The 16,364-nt window shown below is 36.8% G+C and overlaps 1 long non-coding RNA gene across 1 annotated transcript; it reads left to right on the forward strand.

Annotated features, from left to right (window-relative positions):
- Positions 1 to 672: 672 nt before the first annotated feature.
- On the forward strand, positions 673 to 15,940 carry LOC140138289 (uncharacterized). Its single transcript, XR_011856976.1, has 2 exons — positions 673 to 731; positions 15,608 to 15,940. It is a non-coding gene; the product is annotated as an uncharacterized lncRNA (long non-coding RNA).
- Positions 15,941 to 16,364: the final 424 nt, after the last annotated feature.

The raw sequence follows: 16,364 nt of genomic DNA on the forward strand, positions 1-16,364 counted from the left end.
TGTCTTGCCTTCATAAAAATGTATACTTTTATATGTCTTGCACGAATAATTGAATACATGAATACAAAAGCCACCCAAGTCCATCGGAAGTGATTTTGAGAGAAAACCTGTGTATCATTTTAATTCCTTCAGTTAGATTTACCTGGTCAATATGGTAAGTTTTACGTGCAAATGAGTGGAATAACCTGTATTAGGTATGGCGATTAGCATTTCAGGGACTTCGTGGGGTTCATTTTAAATTTTGGACTTGGGTGGTTTTTTGAATCATATACAAAGACAACAATGTTAGAATGATATTACCACTAGTAAGATAATACAAAATAAAGCACACAGGTATGTATAATGTTGATAAGCATTCTGCCATGTAATATAAACCACACACTTTCCTTTATTAAACCCATTTTTTAGTTCAAAAGTCACTCTCTAGCAATGAATGTGTTACAAGTGGACTTTTATACATACTGGATTTCAATCAATGTGTTACAAGACTCAAATCATGGAATTGGGTGATTCTTTCATACATGTTATTTTTCACATGCTCAATAGACACACAGGATGAATTTGAGTTGTTCTTTCAAACATATGAGAGGCCTATGTATAGCAACACTTTCCCATGCTTAACTCAACTTGGCCAAAGTATGGACTTGGGTGGCTTTTGTATTCATACATTCAATTACAAAGTTATTGCACTTTTACTACATGCATGTCTGAGAGTACACAGCCTCCTTAAGGTGAAGAAACATTATTTATTGTTATTTTCATTTTACCTTTACTTTAAAGATGTTTATTCTCTATCAAAAACATACACATTTGTAGGTGGAATGAAATGCGCGCAAATTGAAGTGGAGTGAATTATAAAATATCCAGTAAGTTGAACATATTGGGATTAAAAACTGTCGAGTGAGGTATGAAGGACTTAAAGGAATGTTAGAAAGTTTGTTTGAACAGAATAAAGAAATTAAAATAACACAAAAATCAACCTCATTTAAGTTAGTCAGTTTCAGAGCTGGTGCCTTTATCGTGCATTGTGTGCTCTCATTCAAAATGCATGGTACCTTGTGCCTTGTGGACAAATAATGAAGTTGGGTATCGCAGCAAAAGGACTCATAAAAATTAAACGGTAGTTGTGATTCACTCTATTTATTGAAACTTTCAATAATGGGAAAGTTCAACATGGTTCTTTCATAAATATCGATTCTTTGCTCTATTGCACTTTTTTTGACTCACCCTGTATGTACCGTATTCATTCCAATAAGCGCTCAGGGCCCTTTTTTGGGTGGGCACTTTTTACCTGGTTAACCTAATTTTTTCATAAGGGCCGTTTATTAGAGACAAATTTACCTGTGTTATAATAGGGTCCGGAGATGTTCTAGTAGCTTTTCTGATGCAGTAAATGTATTGCAAGTTTACAGAGGACTTCAAATCCTCAAGCTATTTCACTGTATCAACGTCTATCAGTCACATCAACATTAATGGTACATGTACCCTTTAGCAAATTGAAAATTCCCTAGGTGGTGCTTATTGGGGTAAGGGCGCTTATTGGAATGAATACGGTATTCACTTTTGTTTTGTAATGAGTCCTACTCCCCATTCCAAAAAAAAAAAAAAAAAAAAATAGGGCACTAAATTGTTTGGATTCAACAAATATTAGCCTAGTTAGCTAGTTCTAGCTGGCAATGAAAGATTTAATATTTTGGCCAATTTTTGGAAATAAGGGCCAAAACATACATTCTTATGGTGTTTTTTATAATCAATCCCAAAGACTAATTTCACTGTATTCTAATTTTTGGAAAAAACATTTTCTTATTAAAGATCCCATTTTTATCAAAATTAACATAAAATATCAAATTTATGTGCTAACTCATTACCTATACTAGGCATTTTTTATGCTTAGACTTTTGCCAAGCCTTTGAATTTTGTGAATAAAATTGTCAGAAATCAGGCAAAATTGTATGTTTTTGGTCCATTTCCCCTGAAATTGCAAAACGAATAAAATTTGACTTTTATTGCCAGCTAACTAAAGGATTAAGATTTAGATACTTTTATTTGGCAAAACAGGATAATGTTGTTTTTTTTAATCCAAAAACAATAGTGCTGTATTTTTCTGGAATCAGGAGTAAGTCTCTGATGCCAACCAAGCAAACACATTTTCAACATTCATATTTGCATTTCGTGGTTGAGGTCAAATTTAGGCAGCCATTTTGAACAACACGTGATATCATAATCAAACATCAATTATGATATTTTGTCTAGTTTGTCTTTTATTGGATACTAGATGGGGGAATATACGGTTTGACCCCAAAAAATTGCAACAAAAGGTTTTTTAACTGATTTTGGTTCTATGGGACCTCAGAGCTCTCAGGAATAACAGAAAAAAAGTCAAAAAATCTTAAAATTGCTACAATTAATCAATTTTCGCCACAGAGTTGCAATTTTGGTGTCTAACCCCATGTTTTGGGGTCAAGGATTCTACTATGATCATCATAAATATTGTAGAGTGATCAAAAAATCTACAAATCCAAGATGGCGTCCAAAATGGCCGCCAAAAATCTTAAAATTGCTACAAATAATTTATTTTTCACCAAAGAGTTGCAATTTTGGTATCTAAAAACATGTTTTGGTGTCAAGCATTCTACAATGATCAACAAAAATATCGCAGAGTAATCAGGTAGCTTCAGGTAACCTACAAATCCAAAATACCTATAATTTACTCATTTTTTACACAAATTGCAATTTTGGTGTCTACACCTAGGTTTTTTGGGTCAAGGATTCCACTTTGACTAACAAAAATATTCCAGATTAATCACATAAGCTACAAATCCAAAATGGTTGCCTAAATCCTACTATTCAGGTGATAGTTTTCAACTCAATAATGATCTATTAAAGAGTTTAGGGGTCCAAAAAATTCAATATAGCGTTCAACATGGTCTCCAAAATTGTATTACACTGTATACATCAGGTTGGTAGTGATGTGTCTCACTATGATTGGTTGGTAAATGAGTGAAACATTTGTGCCTGTATTGTTATATACATCGTTGCTGACCTGAAAATGACCTAAAATGTATTTGTATTATTTTACATAACATTAAAAGAAACAAATTTACTCCATTTTCACTACGATTCGTTTCGCCCGAAGGCTCCTCAGGTGAATGAGAGAAATGTAGAACAAACTTAGAGTCATGCGTTTATCGCGTAGCTTAAACATGTTTAACGCGCATGATTTTTATACGCTCGCTTGCGTTTTCCTTAAACATGTTTAACGCTCTGGTCGCTTTCTTGCGTGTCGCTTACGGTGTCGCTTACATATATATTTTAATTCTCCTTAAACATGTTTAACGTTTTTAATATAAACATAAAATTATAATTAGGAAACATTGTTCAAGAGAAACTTGTTGGCATGTCTACATTTGCTGATGAGTTCTGATTTAGAATTTAATGCAGTGGATACTTTTCCCATAAGCAGAGATGGCACCTTTTAGAAACATTGGTGTATGAGTTGGTTTTTCATTGACCACTTTATGCTGAATTTTACTTTCTTGTCTTTTAAGTCCCAAATGTATTTACTAAGTGCAGTTTCTTTCCTTTTATGTTCAAGTTTGAATGATGACTTGTGATTGTTCCAGCGGTTTTTGAAGCATCATCTACAAAGCAACCGTCACCACAGATAATGATTTGAAATCATACATCGGATTATGCGAAACCAACTTCAAAAACCGCTGGAACAATCACAAGTCATCATTCAAACTTGAACATAAAAGGAAAGAAACTGCACTTAGTAAATACATTTGGGACTTAAAAGACAAGAAAGTAAAATTCAGCATAAAGTGGTCAATACAAAAGAAAACCAACTCATACACCAATGTTTCTAAAAGGTGCCATCTCTGCTTATGGGAAAAGTATTTTATCATCACTGCGGACAAATCCACTGCATTAAATTCTAAATCAGAACTCATCAGCAAATGTAGACATGCCAACAAGTTTCTCTTGAACAATGTTTCCTAATTATAATTTTATGTTTATATTAAAAACGTTAAACATGTTTAAGGAGAATTAAAATATATATGTAAGCGACACTAAGCGACACGCAAGAAAGCGACCAGAGCGTTAAACATGTTTAAGGAAAAACGCAAGCGAGCGTATAAAAATCATGCGCGTTAAACATGTTTAAGCTACGCGATAAACGCATGACTCTAAGTTTGTTCTACATTTCTCTCATTCACCTGAGGAGCCTTCGGGCGAAACGAATCGTAGTGAAAATGGAGTAAATTTGTTTCTTTTAATGTTATGTACACGCTCTCCTTCACAGGATCGAGCACTCTATTTAATGAAAGAAGAAACACAACTTTATGTATTATTTTACATGTAGCTTCTGAGTTGCAAAAAATGCGATGGATGGTTGGTTGGTTGATATACCTACTTTCCTTGGGAGCACTGAGACAAGTCTTGTAGTTAAGCTGAAATAGGTTGCCCAATTTAAGCAATTATAACAGAAAAGTCAATATTGGCAAGACAAAATTGGCAAGACACAATCATGATCAGACAATAGGTAGGTCAAATGTTGGCTGACATAAATTGGCTAGTCAAAAATAGGTAGAGGCGTAGTCCCATTGGCTTGTAAAGAGTCTAATTTGGAAAAAATGTAGACTCGGACATAATTGGTATAGAAAGTTCATACAATGACGACTGAGACATAATTGGCATAAAGAGTTCATACTGTATGCTCAGACATAATAACATCAACTTGAAGAAAGAACTCTCAGATGGCAGCCTCTGTAGCAAGAAGTGGTAGAACACTGTTAACCCCTTAGCTGGTATAAAGTCCACCAGAGTTGATATACCCCAGTGCTTAAGGATGACCGTCAAGTCTACAATACATCAAAAGACAAAGCTGAAAAATTCTGTCAAACCTTTGCCGTTAAATGTCAGCTTGCCAGCGCAGAAGAATCTACTCCTGAAGTTCAGCATTCAGCAACATGCTCGATGGAAAAGATAGTCTTCAAAGTCAAAGATGTTAGGAAGCTTCTCGGGAATCTGCAACCAGATAAAGCTACTCGTATTGACGAAATCCCTGCAAGAGTCCTGAAGGAGTGCAGTGCAGAACTTGCTAGACCACTCAGCTTGCTGTTTGAGCTTTGCTTCTCCAAGGGAGTTTTCCAATGGAAGACTGCATCTGGTCATTCCTGGTTAATAAAGTTCTTTGTATCTGATACAAACAACTTTGTTAACCAGTTTACTATACCGATACTGATGAATATGTTCAATCATCTGTCATTCCTGCATACAAGAGAGATTTAAAGTCTAATCCATCTATGTGTACTACCTCATCTCTCTGCTCTGCATCATTAGCAAGGTCATAGAGGCTGTTGTACAGAACCAACTTCAGGAGTACCTCCTTGGAAACCAACTGATTTCAGATAAAAGTTTAAGGATTTATGCGGCAACACAGCACGGCTGACATCCTCACCATTCTGACTCACGGGTGGTCCAACTTCTTGGACAGAGGCAACGAAGTGCACCTGATTGCCCTGGACATCAAAGGAGCATTTGACAAGGTCTGACATAATGGCCTTTGCTCGAAACTCATGGCAAAATGAGTATCCTGGATTAGGAGCTAGTCCAAGCTACCTGACAGATCGTTCCATCAAAGTTGTCCTATCTGGCCAGTCATCAAGTAGTTCCTTCATCAATGCATCAGTTAAATTCCCCAAGGGGTCAATATTGGGCCCACTTTTGTTTTCATTGATGACCTGGGTGATGGGTGTGAAAACCAGCTATACCTCTATGCAGATGATTCCACCTTGTTTTGCGAGATTACATCTAGAGACAATCCTGAAGCTGAGGAAGCTGAAGAAAATGAGGATCTGGGCAGACAGATAGAAGGTGACCTTCGAGCCATCAAAATGTAAGGCAATGACAATATCAAGAAAGAGGAATCCAACCAAGCTAGATCTTCTGATTGGTACTATACCACCAAGAGAAGGAGTCCTGAGAGTCACAGTTGACAGCAAGCTGACCTGGACATATCTCTAACGTCTCATCCAGAGCCGGACAGAAGCTGAGCGCTCTGAGGAGAGTTGCAAACAAACTTGATGTGAGAGGCAGAGCAACCGTTTACAAGGCCCAAGTTCGCAGTATGACGGAATACGCCTCACTGTCTTGGATGAGTGCCACCAATCTATGATTATTAGACTCTATCCAGAGGAAGGCCCTTCTAATCATATAGATGTGAGCGAAGAGGAAGCGATTACAGAACATTGCAGAACTGAACATCACATCTCTCCAACAAAATGTCAGTCAAGTTGCCGCAGCAACAGTCCTCTACAAAATGTACATCAGTTTGTGCCCACCAGATCTGAAGGCACTGCTACCAAAGCCATTTGTAGTCAGAAGAGCTAGCCTCTCCATGCCTTGCCATGCTCTCACAGTAGCAGTTTCTAGAATTGGCAAGAAGCTTCATCCACACTGCAGTTCATGTTTGTAATAGCCTACCAGATGGAGTAGTCGGAAACGTAACTGATAACGGCCCACCATCCGTCAAGAGCAGAGTGCATAAGCATCCTATTCCATGTGTCTAATGCTTAAGTTACTGTACCCCTTCACTCTTGTTGTACCTAAGCTGCTGTGAACCATTGATTGGCCCATGTGGCTGTCTTTTATAGTGCTTATGTGTCTATATAAGTTCTTGACTTGTGTCACTCCTCATGGGCTATTGTTTACTATAGCATTTTATAAAAAATACAAGTCATGTAGGCACATAGCGAAGATGACGTTTTCGCTACAAGCCGTTATTGGATTGAATTGAGGTAATTAACTAGAGTACATCATTATTTTCACTCTCCCTCTCATCTTCCATTATTTGATTGCTGTATGGGTTGACACATGGGTCAGTTTTGCATGATCCACATCCAGCATGACATGCAGAAAAGGTAGTCTGTATCTTCGTCAGCTGCAGCGAGGTGGGCAGTTTTTGCAATTACAGTGGATCATTTTGAGTAGGTTATCTTAGACTGGATCCTTCAGTCTTTCAACAACTACGCACGGTCATCGGGTTGTGCTGTTGGTGAAGACTGAACTGTTCTGCGTTCCAAATCAGGAGCAGTGAAAAATGAATATTTAGTAGAATTTGATTACGTCACTGTTTCAGCGACTATGTATCTCATATCATGCTACTATGGGAATATAAAGACAAACGGAACCCTGATCTGACACTTTTGAAACCCGACATTTGGCTGATTTGGCTAGCTTTCGTTCGCTATACATAAAGCGGGCTTGAAAACAAAAACTGAGTACCGACGCAGGGAATAAACCTTTCTTGCTTGCAATTTGGTAGCTGATGTTTAAAAAAAAAATCTGTTGCGTCAGCCATTAGTGGTTTCTACAATTTTTCCATTTTTAAACCAAAATAATGAACTTTGCACGATTTTTAGTCATCATGGTGAAACTTATGTGGATTTGTAACACATTGAGGCCATTGCACACCGACAGATCGCAATATTCAACTTGATTTTGAGAAGGAAAGATCGTCACAAAAACCCCGCTCAGAGCACACACCGGGACCACACAGATGCACCGACTATATGCACAGCACAGCTTCGGTATTCACGGTGGTCATGCATGCATGGTATAAAGCAATGTAAGTATAAAAGCTGAAGTTATTTCAATTATTTTCACGTAGGATATGCATCTTTTACACTAAAACAAGAGCAGTGTCGTGACTCATGACTGATTCAATATTGTAAATGTAATTTGTAGGCAGTCATGACATGGCGTGCATGACATTAATTTAGATTTACTGGTACCGGTACATGATTTACAAAATAACAAATACAATCATCATCATGCCCTAGGTACTCCTGCTTTTCATCATGTGTGATGTGTTGTGAATGTTTTCTCGGACACGGACAACAGCGGGCGGACAACATGATGTTTGTTTGTTTGGTTAAGGCTGAAAAAATGACTCGTAACAACGACCAATGTGCTGTATTGATTAAATACAATAAACTAATTACATGTAGAATGGCATGCACGCACTGCCACGAGCCCCGCAGTTAGGCTTAATCGTATGCGTAAGCAATGCTTAAATCAAATGCTAGTTGTGCGTTGCGTAATGCGTGACTGGCGCACCCTAAATGTGAATTTATGTGAGAGTGACTGAGTTTGGACTTTATTGATGAGCGCAGTAACAAAAGCCGAATAATTTCCGCCTAAAAAGGCGCTGCGCCCAGCTGTGTATGCAATCCACGATAGACCATGATGAGTCCTGCTCCTGACTATAAAAAGACACAAGTTTTTTTCTGCATTGCGGATTTTCGCGACAATCTCAGAATTCAGGAAGAAAACGGAAAAAGCAGTTTTGCTAAAAAAGAAAAAATGAACTGAAAAAGCTTAAAAAAAAGAAAATTGAAAAAAAAGGAGTCTCCGGCAATCATAACATTTTCAACAACTCTTCCTATACCTTTGTACAGGAGCCAACCGTTGTTAATCCGTGATGAATCCACACTTTTACTGTAAGCGTATCACGCGACGCGAAGCGAGACTACAGCGTTACTGGCGAGAGCGCGTAAAATTCGTCATGCCTGGAACCTTTGTGCGTATGCATGCTTACAAGTTGAATTCAGCATTTTTCAGGTAGCGGCTAAACATTGCCGTTTTATTCTGTAGTTTTATTACTGATAGGCCTATCAACATAGAAATCATCGAAATTTTTGTAAGGCTGAGTGGCAATGATTAACTGACATTCCTCGTGAAATAAATGTGAATTATACGATCTTTAGCTTCTTTTCGTTGTTGAAAGGATTCAATCATGTTTCAGCGTTGTTCATCACCGATTAACAACTTCGCGTCAGCGCGTCTGCGTGGTTTGCCGCTCGGGCAGCTAAAGCTGCCCTCGCCAAGTAAACCACTCGAGACGACAGCTGACGATCGCTGTTAATCGGTGATGAACAACGGTGAAACATCATTGAACCCCTAAATGCCTTCACGAATCACATGGTTTTATTTAAAACAAATAAAACCGTCGGCTCTGAACACGCGATATTCAAAATTCCGCTTTTGAAGTCCAATGACGACGGTAATGGTTATTGTGCTCAATTGTTGTCAGCCTTCATTGTCTGGGGCGTCATTGCACTCGACAAATTCAGCGCCGGGAATTTTGAATATCGCGTGTTGAGAGACGGATGTTTTTATTCGTTTTTATGGTTATGGTCATGGTCACTATGAATTTGTTGAAATAAAACCATGTGATTCGTGCTTGATAATTATTTTTCTTACAAAGGCATTGTGATTACTGGAGACTTCCTAGAAGTTAAGGTTGGTCTGAACCCTGGAATTATGGAAACTTTCGGGCCTCATAACTGCTAAATTATTGGTCTAAAGTATATAAAAGTATACATATTTTGAATGGCAAAGACTTGATAAGTTCATCTGTGAGGTCAAATTTGGGCCAAAATGCTCATTTTGGCCCAAAACCCCTAAAAAACTGTTTTTTGGCCCACTTCTTTTTCGTGCATCTGATCCTACCAAAAAAATTCTTGGGCCAAATTGTTTTTTTATTAATTTTTAAAAACTAGATAAAAATATCTAGGAGCTATTTTTTTTGGCCCAAGAATTTTTTTGGTAGGATGCACGAAAAAGAAGTGTGCCAAAAAAACAGGTTTTTGGGATTTTGGGCCAAAAATGAGCATTTTGGACCTCACAGATGAACTTATCAAGTCTTTGCCAAATTCTAAATATGTATACCGGTACTTTCACCTTACTTGGATTTATTTACCGGTACTTTTATATACTTTAGACCAACAATTTAGCAGAACTTTATGAGGCCCAAAAGTTTCCATAATTCCAGGGTTCAGACCAACCTTAAATACTGTAATAAAAACAGTTTCAAAATTCAACATAATAAATTGTTAATAAACCATCATTACCCGCATAGGCCCTATATTTGATCGTAAGGGTTTTTTGTGAAAATTTTTAATCATAAAATTTACTGAAGCGGGAAAAAGCGGAATTTGACATTTTGTAAAGCGGAAAATTTTGGGCTTTTTTTTATACATGTAGTTAGTCCTGACTCCCATCTCACACATGATGACCAGCTGATCATAGTTTAGCCTTTAAGGCATGAATGGGCAAAATGCCAAATTACAATATGTGTGTTACACTTCAAATGCACCACCATTGATCTCTTCAACACAACTCACATGCTATACAGGACACATCACATATGGATGCAATGATCAAATAATTTGCGGCACTTTTATTTAAAAGGTGCGCAGTAAATCCGCAGTTTACTTTTGTGTGCAAATAAATGGTATGGTAAAACAATTTCCAAAAATATATTTTGAATTGGTACTTAGGCCTCCCATGTAACTCTGGGGCTAGGATTGCAGCATGGAGAAGCCCAAGTTCAGAAACCAGGAGGCAAAGCATGTTTGTTCTTGTAAAACGTTTCTCCAAATTAAGATATTGTTTCTTGAATTTTCCCAACTAGGTGATACCAGTGATGTCAACTTGATGTGAACTGTACAGGTGCAGCAACTGCTTTCAGGAGATGGTGGCTTTTAATCAGAATGTATAGTGATGAACTCAACAGTACTGGACAAGCTGGTATGTACTATGATTAACCAGGGACTGCCTTTTGAGGAGAGTAAGAGCATTGCTCTCTACTGCTCTCCTTAAATCTGATATAAGAGAGTGATGTTTGATTTTCATGCATGTATTGGGGGGCTTTGGGGGCGGCCAAATCGAAGGGGTCAAGGGCAGGGTTGGACTTTTGACCGGTCAAAACCTGTTTTGTCCACAAAGTGGTTAAAACCAGGTTTAAACCGGTCAAAACCGGACAAAACTGGTCAAAACCTAATTTGTATTCTAGAGTTAAATGAAGTTGATATAACATGTATACCTATTATAACATAACTATAAATCTATAATCACTACTTGGGTAATAATAGAATAATATGATTTATTTATCAATTAATTAATAAATAAATCATTAATTAAGAAAATATTTCTACAAAATGTCCCTTCAAATGCCAAGTACTTAACAGAAAATGTTATTGAATGATATGAAAAATTAATGAGGGCTGTGAGCAGTGGGGTATATTTTACATGAAACATTGATAAGAAATATTTTGGGAACTGTAAAAATTGAAACCTGTTCTGTAGTCCTTTGGAAGATTTACGCCAAATAACGTAGTCTCAACATGGACATGTTAATAAGAAAACTAAAACCAATGGGGGGGGGGGAACATTGCTTTTAAAGTTTTGATAATTAGGCTAATGGATTTAAACTCTAGCATAGCCACTACATGGAGTAAACAAAAAGTAATGTTACAGCCTAACAGTGATATCAATTTGCTGGTTTGTTGCACTTGTATGATACTGGCAACATTTTTAAGTGTTTGTATTAAAATAAATGGCAAGTGAGGTAAATTTTCAGTCTTTTTCCTTTATTTTATATGATTTTGTAGCATCAAAATGGTTTTGACCAGTTTTGACCACTTTTTAGCGGTCAAAAGTAGGCGGTTTAAACCTGGTTTTAACCGGTTTTAACCACGGGTTTAAACGGGCGGTTTTAACCGCCAACCCTGGTCAGGGGCAGCGAAAAGAAGGGCCGCAAAAGAATTGGTAAAGAAAAAAGGCGGAAAAAATTTAAAAAGTATAAAAATTAGAAAAAATTACAAGTACCTGTACACCATCCGCGATAATAAAAAGCGTGTAAAAAGGGTAGTTTTTTAGGTAGGTAGGCACGATACTGGCGTGTATCGTGTTTAGGTGTCAAAAACATGAAAAATTGGAAAAAATGGTAGCAAAATTGCAATTGCTGATACGTTGAAATGAAATTTAAGGGTATGAAATTTGATGCAATGAATAAAATCCCTGTTTAGGCCCGCCTAATTTATGGTGTGAAACAGGTGCGTGTTACCTGTTTAGGGTATCGTTTTAGCCAAGGGTTAGATCCTTGTTTAGGGTGCTTTTCAAAAGTTGATTATCGCGGATGATGTACAGGCCACAATGGGAGTGACCCCCGGGCAAGTACTATACATCAAAATGTGTTGCTATTAGGGTGCTAGTGCTTATAATCCTTTTTTTTTTTTTGCTCTTCACTTTTTCAAACCACCGAAAAAAAAACTGAGGAAGGGACGGCAAAATTGAATTTTCTTCAGCCCCTCCCCCCTCCGGAAGGAGCTCTCGAAGTGACATGGAAAGAAAAAAATACTCATTGGGCCCTACATACTATCCCTGACTTGGTAACTCGGGTCCAATCTGGTAATTTGGGTCCCGGACTTGGTAACTTGGGACCCGACTAAGTAACTCAGGCCCCAAGATAGTAACTTCAAGTTCAAGCCCCAAGATAGTATCTGACTTAGTGGCACGGGCCCCTAATTTATAGTCAGGCCTGAGCTATTAAGTCAGGTCCCAAGATATTTTTTTCTTTCCATGTCACTTTTGGGGGATCTGTAGGTTGTTAATTTTAAAATCTTGATAAGAAAAACATCTAAATTTTTTCAATTGATATTTTGGTTATTTCTTTACAGAAGGACTTATTGGAAGGAACCACTTGCAGCAACAAGCTAAAGCAAGAGACAGATCGAGATGAAGATACAATGTATAGTGATGATGTGTTAAGTAAATGCTCCATAGCAATCACCTGTGCCATATAGAATGTCGGCGCTTCAACTAAGTTCAAGTGACTTTAACTATTGACAGAAAAAGACATTGTCAACATAATGGCTGTTACAGCCTACATGTAGGCCTACGCCTACCTATCAATTAGGTTTGGTGGACTAGCTAGCTGGTAGCCATCGCTTACTGATAATTTGATATTTTACCACAGTGGAACTCATAATTTATAATTATGCTAATGTGGACTACAATTAAGTCAACAAATCCTGGACACAGTGGTAACTAGGCAAGTTAAAAAAGGCGAGTTAAAAAGAAAGGCGACTTAAAGAAAAGGCAAGTTCCCCCCCCCCCCCCCACAGAGATTAGGGATTTTTTCAATTACTCCCATAAAGTAAGCTAAAGGCGAGTTACGACAAAGCCATGAAGTCCGACGGCGAAGTTACAACAACACAATCAAGTCGCTGAGTTATGACAACATTATCAAGATAGTTACAGCAATGCCGTTATATGATGACACTATGACAGGGAAATTGCTTTCACTAGTTGAGGTTCATGATGGTGAGAAAAAATCCATTTTACCCTAAATCAGATTGTAATCTTAACTTGCTGATAAGACTTGCCATAACTCGCTGATCATGGGACTTGCCGTAAATTTTAACTCATCGATGGGACTTGTCATAACTCGTCTGCTGGACTTGCCATAAAAATCTTAGCCTTGATCAAGGCTTCCTCCTTACTTTACTCTATTCATGCTCCTCATAGGACCCATGTATAATCAGTGGTAGAAGTAGGCCTATCATATACTGGACTCTCTAAAATATTTAGTCAGGTCAGATTTTTGGTGTAGGACGAAGAGCTAGATAGGGAGGAAGTGTGCCTTGTGGGGTGGGCGTGGTGGCATTTTGCTCAAACACTACCCCTGCAGTGCACAGTATGCCTGGAGTAAAGTAAGATAAGAAAGTCCACTATCTGGCTTCAACAATTCAAATGTCAAATCAATTTTTACAAAGTTATGATGCTAAATAATTATTTCAAAAGAATTACTTTTGAAACAGAAATTTGTGGAAAATGTGGCAAAGCTTCCATGAATTTTACATTCATTAACTATGGACGCCAAAGGACTTGAAACAAGTCTATAAAAATCTTAACTCACCGGCGAGACTTCCCGTATTCTCTGCAGGGGCCAGGGGAGTAACTTATCTAACTCGCCATTTTCTTTCAATCTAACTCGCCCATTTTTAACTTGCCATTAATTAGCTGTCCCCTTAGGGACCGTTCACAAACACTTGTAAGGGGGGCCTGATGCAAAAGGGGGGGGCCTGATGCAAAAAGGGGGGACCTGAATTTTTTACCCTCCTTAGGGGGACCCTGACAAAAATGACCACAAATTTTCCTGGAAAAATTGAGTTTATATGCTTTTCTATGGGGTTGACCCATAATTTTCATGTCAAAAAGGGGGCCCTGAAATTTTCGAGGCCTGTAAAGGGGGGGCCCGAAAAAATTTTGCGATAAATTTTTTTGCATCAGGCCCCCCTTACAAGTGTTTGTGAACGGTCCCTTACCCTGGTAGGCTACATGACTTTTGTATGTGCCCATTTTACAGACTGAATTATAATAATAAATAAATAATTAATAATAATAATAACCTAGTAGGTTAGACATGTACCTGTATGTATTAAACAGTGGACAATAATTAGACAATGTTAATTTTTAGTGATCCTAGCATACTCTTTTTATATCATTTTTAAGGGCTGGGGTATGAATATGAACGTTTGGACAGTATTTATTTTGGGACATCAGAGCACATCAGACATATCGAATTGCACTCTGAATACGAAGAATGTCATTCTGATATCAAATAATATTGATTTTTGAAATTAGCAATTTAATACACATTTTATGGCAAATCATTAAAATTGATATTTTTGATATTTAACAGTACTTGAAGTAAACTTTATAAATCTGATGATTTATACTTAAAGTGTATGTAGGTGGGATGAAAATCGACGATCAATTGACAATTTTGACCTTTCAGATTATTGAAGATATGGATTTTTTTTCCCAAAACACCAAAAAAAAATTAGGTCTTTTGGGGAAAAATCCATATCTTCAATATGAAAGGTCAAAATTTTCAATTGACCGTCGACTTTTCCTTCCTGCTACATACACTTTAAGAATATATCATTAGATTTATATAATTACCGAGGACTGTTATATATCAAAAATTTGAAAAATATCAAATTTTTATAATTTGTCATAAAATTTGTATTATATTGTGATTTTCAAAAATGAAAATTATTTGATATCAGAAAGACATACTTCGTATTCAGAATGCAATTCGATACGTCTGAGGTGCTCTCATGTCCCACAAAAAATACTGTCGAAACCCAATAAACGCTCATTTTAGATCCCTTAAGTAGATATCCACAAAGAGGTTTATTCCCAAAATTTCAGTTGATTCCAATTTTGCATTTGTGAGGTATGCATGATTTTGTGTACGACACTGATGCTAAGGCTATCTTAATTAAATCCTGTGTCTCAAAGCTTGTGAGAAATTGAAAACCTAATGCGGAATGCTGTGTTTTTTACTGTATTTTTTATGTGTCAGTACAGGATTTCGGACAAGCATTTTGTGCAAAATACAGTATATCCAATTTGCAAATGTTGGAATAACAGACAAAAAAGTAACTGCTACAAACTATTATTCTTCTCTTTTATTATATTTTTACATTTGTCAGTACAATGTATATCAGTCAGTACAATGTATATCATGTATTATTGAAGTTGTGAATTGTGAAATGAATGTTTCTTGAATTGAATTGAATATATTCGTGTTCAAAAAATAAAAAACTTGAAATCAAATAAGAATTTTGAGTTTTATTTTAGAATTTTTGTATAAAAAAATAAAGAGATAAAAAAAATTAAAGAGGACTACGCGCACGATTTTACTAACGCGCGCGGTAGCTTTGAGACACCGGATGTAATTAAGATGGCCTTAGACATTATTTGTTTTAATTTTGTACTACAGCCTGTCTCAAAAAATTATCTCCTGTATCAATAAATTCAATTATGTATTTACTAGCATCTCTCAAAAATAAGTTAACTGAGTAATCTGAATACCAGTTATTTCATGTTAAAAGCAGGTTTTTTTATTGATTTTTATTTAAAATGCAAATTTTCTTAGTGTATTTTTCCAATTAAAATAAACTGATGCTTGTTTGAATCATATTGACCATATCAAGTTGTAATCCTTTTTTGTGTGTGCTTTATGCACCATGTCAGTCATGTGATAAAAAAATAAAATGAAAAGAAGTATCATGTACCAGTATCTGTGTGCTTGTTTTCTTTTTTTGTTTAGTCCTTTAGGCTGCGATCACATAGAAGTATACGGTATTCGCTATACGAAATACGCTCATTCGATCAGGCTGAGTTCACATAGGAGTATACTATGTGAACTCAGCTTGATTGAATGAGCGTATTTCGTATAGCGAATACCGTACACCGTATACTTCTATGTGCATGATCGCAGCCTTAGGGACTTACTGGTATCAATATTGGGTGTATTTGTGGGTGATAATTTTCTCAACTAGCGCATTGGTGACAAGTAAGATATGTATATTATAGGGCAAGGGCTACAACTACTGCACTGGAAATTTTATTTCAACACACTGAACACATACAACAGTTGTGGAGTAACAGTCAAAAATGAAGGAAAACCAATATTTGATCAATAAGTCAATAACTAC

The sequence above is a fragment of the Amphiura filiformis genome, chromosome 17 (assembly GCF_039555335.1).
Source record: "Amphiura filiformis chromosome 17, Afil_fr2py, whole genome shotgun sequence".
Lineage (NCBI taxonomy): Eukaryota > Metazoa > Echinodermata > Ophiuroidea > Amphilepidida > Amphiuridae > Amphiura > Amphiura filiformis.